Below are 5,631 nucleotides of genomic sequence, written 5' to 3' on the forward strand. Positions count from 1 at the left end.
CGCGAGGCCCGCCCCGCGCGCGTTCCCTGCGGCGGGCGCCGGGCGGCTCCCTGGGTTCTGTGGCCTCTCTAGCCGCCGTCGTCTCGATGGTGGGTAGCCACGCGCAGCCTCCCGCGCCAGGCGGGGGCGCCCCCTCCCCAGTGAGACGCGCAGGCCCCAGGCCGCCTGGTTGGCGAGGCTGCCTGGAACCTCAGCGCGTTGGGCACCGGGGCCTGCCACGCGCAGGGGACGGACCCGCCAAGACTCCTGGGGCCGCCTGCCTAAACTCTGGTGCTCGGTACCCGGAGGGGAGGCGCTGCTCCCTTCTCGGTCCCTTCACCTGGCCGCTGATTCTCCAAAACGTTTTCTGGGCAGCGTCTCGGTCGCAGGCGACCTGAAGAGCGGGCTTCCTATAGGGAATAGGAAAGGAACTTCGGCTGAAGAAACTAGCGGTAACTGCTCGAGGTTAAAACTGACTGCTGTGGGAAGCACTCCGCCGACTGGAGCCCCAGGGAAGAAGGGGCGACTAAGAGATAAACCTTGACAAGTTAGTGAAATGTTAGTCTAAAGAGAAGAAAGTGAGAGCTATTATGCAGTGAGCAACAACGAAAACGTCACAGAGAACACCGAAGCCAGAAAAGGGCAAAGGTAGCCCTCAGGTTGGAACAGATCCAGGTTTTTACGGATGGAAGTTTTGTGGTATTTACTAGTTCTTACTCTGTAGTATAATAATATACTTATCTGATCGCGAACTAGAAACCTTTGTCACTCAGCTGTTTTACACAGACCAGCAGCTTTGGCACCACCAGGAAGCTTGTTAGAACTGTACAACCTGAGGCTCCATCCTACAGAATCAGACTGCATTTTGACAAGATCCCCAGGGGAATGTATATACGTATTAAAGTGTGGGAAGCACTGCTTTGACAACTGGCAGAGAGCAAATCTAGATTTGATTCTTCTTCATGTCCTGTGTTCATCTTGTACAGAGTAAGTTTTTAATGAACATTTGGGAAATGAAAGTTAGGTGAGTATTGCTTACTACATTTCTACAAGATAATGCCAATTTAGGCTTAAACACAGCCAATGATGTGGAGCCCCAGGTCCCACAAGGCTGCTCGTTCTGAATGAGCACCTCTATTTGTTGAAAAGTTCATTTTTATATAAAGTTCAAAACCCACCCGTTTAAGTTTAACAAAGCCACTGCTCTACCTTTTGCCTTTGGTCTTCCCCTAATGAACTCAGTTATTCTCTGGCTCTTAACCAAAAACAGTACAGAAAAAAGGTACATTTTAACTGCAATGTTTTGTTTTACATTTTTTTAAAGGTATCATTGATATACACGCTTATGAAGGTTTCACAAGAAAAACAATGTGGTTGCTGCATTCACCTGTATTACCAAGTCCCCCCCCATACCCCATTGCAGTCACTGTTCATCAGTGTAGCAAGATGCCACAGAGTCACTACTTTTCTTCTCTGTGCTGCACTGTCTTCCCCATGACCCGCCCCCTCGACACACCATGTGAACTAATCATAATACCCCTCAATTCCCTTCTCCCATCCTCCCCACCCGCCATCCCCCACCCCTCCCCTTTGGTAACTGCTAGTCCCTTCTTGGAGTCAATGAGTCTTAACTGCAATCTTTTGTTCACCCCTCTGAAATCTTGACTTGTCTGGTTACCTTCTATTTGGTTACCTCCCACACCCTGCCGCCCCAGTTCCTTTCATCCTTTCCATAGGACTCCGAAGCAAGATCAGTGCATTAAGCCTCATGTTCTATTCAGCTTTCTAACTTCAAGGTGGTTTCTCCAGCCAAATATTATATCCCTGGTATGTATTTCCTTACAATAGTCAAGTCAGCATAGGAGAAGCAAACCAATTATTATATATTAGCCAATGGAAAGCTTAAGAAGAGAAATAAACAATTTTTGTAAAGCTAAATAGAAATGATTTTTGGATTATCTTGGGGGGGATTATCCATGACATTGTTCTGCTCTAATAGCATTTGCAAGTCACTCAACAGTTAACTAAAAATCAACTCGGTATATTGCATGTTTTAGACGTAAGACAAAAGTAACTTGACACTGTCGGAAGGATTAATTGCTTCTCCCTAGTCCCAATTTTGTTTGTTTTCTAGACTCAAGAATGACTAGGTAAAGAAACAAGCTCTCTTAACCTGTGTAATTTGTCCTTTGGTCTTACTGCTGTTGCCCCAACGATCTAGCTGACCTTACAGAGAAGGCAGGAAAAGAAAGAAAAGGAAAAGGAATTTGATGGGCATTCTCTTGATTTACCAGTATTTCATATGTGATTGCCCCTGGTCTTCTCAGATCAGCCATTCTGCCTGATAAACAGAGGAACATACAGAGAGCATGGGAGGCCTCACAGCATAGTAAGCTTTTTTTGATGTACACTGCTAACATGTCCTACTGCCTCCGAGAGGTGAAGATGTGTGAATGGGGGAAGAGTAAAATGATTTTACAGACTGGATGACGGATTGGGCATCTGGAGTTTTCCATTTCCATCCCCACCTCCTGGTTGCCATCCTCATTTGTGATCAGGGATGGTTAGGACATCTTGGTGCTTTCCACTTCAAAAAACAAGCCAATCTTTTTAAACAAGTTAAAACACATAGTATGCAGTTTAGTAATCCTACTTGTAGGTATTTTTTCAAGTGAAATAAAGACAGATTCACACAAAAGCCTGTACACAAATGTTTATTTGTACAAAACATGGCTTTATTCATATGTACCCCAAAATAGAAATAACACAAATATCCTTCACCTAGTGAATCAATAAACAAAATGTGGTACAGCCATAAATGGGCTACTATTCAGCAATAAAAAGGATTAAAGTATACAACAACATGGATGAATCTCAAAGGTATTATGGGAAGTGAAAAGAGCCAGACTATTTATGTGACATTCTGGAAAAAGTAAGACTACAAAGGGGCAGGAGGGACTTTGGGGGAGTTATGGACATAATAGTCCTATGTCTTGATTGTAATGGTGTTACGTGTCTGCCAAAACTTACACAACTGTGTGCTAAAAAGTGTGAGTTTTGTATGAAAGTTATTTCAATAATAAAACAATTCTATTTAAAAAATCATTTTTAGCAAGAGGAAAGATACAAGTTTATGCACAAGAGACTACTCAACCATTGCAGAAACTAATTATTTTTTAAAATAAGCACAACTTATTTTAATTTTGTCAAGCCCCAAGTATAGTTGAAAAAATTATGTATATTTGAAGTTTACAATGTGATGGTTTGATATACATAAACATTGTGAAATGATTACCACAGTCAAGTTAATAGTTACCTTTGTGTGTGTGTGTGGTGAGATTGCTTAAGATTTGCTCTCAGCAAATTCCAAATAAACAATACAGAACTATTAGCTATAGTCACCATGCAGTACATTAGATCTTCAGAACTTACTCATCTTATTACTGAAAGTTTATACTCTTTGACAAATATCTCTGTGTTTCCCCCACCTTCCAGCCCCTGGCAACCACTATCCTACTCTCTGTTTCTCTAAGTTTGACTTCTTTAAAAATATTCTACATATAAGTAATACCATACAGTATTTTTCTTTGATTTACTTCACTCAGTAGCATAATGCCCTCAAGGTCCATCTATGATGTCACAAATGGCAGGATTTTCTTATTTCTGATGGCTGAATGGTACTCCATTCACATCTTCTTTTTCCATTCATTTGGAGACAGACGCTTAGATAATTTCCATATCTTGGCTCTTGTGAATAATGCTGCTGAGTCAAACATGGAGTATGGCCATCTGAGATCCAGATTTCATCTCCTTTGACTATATACCCAGAGGTAGAATTACTGGATGATATAGTAGTTCTGTTTTTAATTTTTTGAGGAACCTCCATAATGTTTTCCATAGTGGTTGTACAAATTTACATTCCCACTGTAGAGAAAATGGAAATTATGACCAGGATACTTGCCTGGCCTTAATATTATCCATTGTGTACAGAATGAGCCTGTTGGTATATCTGTGGGCAGTAAGACGTTTACTGGGGCCAGCCAGAGCAGCTGGTCAGTCATGGATGTGTTGGGCCAGAGGAGAGGTGGAGAGGAAACACCCATTCTCTCCTCTCCTGAGTTCTTGGTATGTAATTAGTCAGGAGTCCGCCAGTCACCATAGAGACCTGTCCACAGAGTTCCTCCCAGTGCTGGGATGGGGAAGTAGAGAGCAGAGAAGGGAAGTCTGGTTGGGGAGCCAGGGGAGAATGGAGGCTGGGGGAGGGAAGCTGCAGAGCCCTGGTGCTGCTAAGCAAAAGCAGCTAAGGAGACTAAGCCACCGACAGAAGAGAGTGGAGGAGGGCAGTGTGCTGGAGAAGCACAGAGCTTAGAGGGTAGGGAGAGGAAGCAGCAGGAGGGGAGAAAGCCCAAACTAGAGAGCAGGAGGGAGCAGCGCCAGAGCCAGAAGAGACCAAGACCTACTGCTGTGTGAATAATCATAGTATGAGCCCCCTTTGACACCCCCAACTTGCCCTTGTCTTTATTTGGTCTCAACAAATTCATAGTGAACTTGTCCAGTTCAGGGTGCCCACTCCTCCTGAAGCAACACCCAACAGTGTACAAGAGTTCCCTATTCTCTACTCCTTGCCAACACTTGCTATATCTTGTCTTCTTGGTAATAGCTACTACCAAATGTGTGAGGTGATAGCTCATTGTTGTTTTGACTTGCATTTCACTCATGACTGGTGATGTTGAACATCTTTTCAGTGCCTACTGTCCATTTGTATATCTTTGGAGAAATGTCTATTCATGTCTGTGATATTCTGATTAACAATGAGAAATACATATTTGGTCTTTGCCCCCCCTTTCTGGAAGAGCTCCTAAAATTCTTGGAATTTCCTGAGTTTGCACTGAAGGTGTCTCTTGTTATGTTAATGAGGTGACTTTTCCACCAAACCAAAGGATGGGGCTGGTTGCCAGTGGAGCCAACCATGTGATTAGAGGGTAGAACTTTCAGTCTCACCCACCTGACACTGGGGGCAAGAGAGGGCCTTGAGTGAATCAATTGCCAATGACTAGATTTAATGAATCATGCCTATGTAATGAAGCCTCCAAAAAACCAGAAAAGCACAGATTCAGAGAGCTTCCAAGCTGGCCCTTTGCCTTAAAAATCCTCAAGGTCCTTTGCCTATTTTTTAATTGGACTATTTGGTTTCTTGCTATTGAATTGTTTGGATGCCTTATGTATTTTGGACATTAGCCTCTAACAGATTTATGGTTTGTAAATATTTTCTCCCATTCTATAGGTTGCCTTTTCATTGTATTGATAGTTTTCTTTGCTGTGCAGAAGCTTTTTAGTTTGATGTAGTCTAACTTGTTGATTTTTGCTTTTGATGTCAAGTCCGAAAATCATCACTAACACCAATGTCAAAGAGTTTGCCCACTTTGTTTTCTTCTAGAAGTTTTATGGTTTCAGGTCTTTGAGTCAAATATTTAATCCATTTTGAGTTAAGTTTTTGTGAGTGGTATAAGGGTTGGGTTTTATTCCTTTTCATGTGAATATTGTTTTTCCATCACCACATATTGAAGACTTTCCTTCCCCCATTTTGTGTTCTTGGCACTCTTGTCAGAGATAGGTTGACCGTGTATGTGTGGGTTTATTTCTGGGCTCTAC

Source organism: Manis pentadactyla, chromosome 4 (genome assembly GCF_030020395.1).
Source record: "Manis pentadactyla isolate mManPen7 chromosome 4, mManPen7.hap1, whole genome shotgun sequence".
Taxonomy (NCBI): Eukaryota; Metazoa; Chordata; class Mammalia; order Pholidota; family Manidae; genus Manis; species Manis pentadactyla.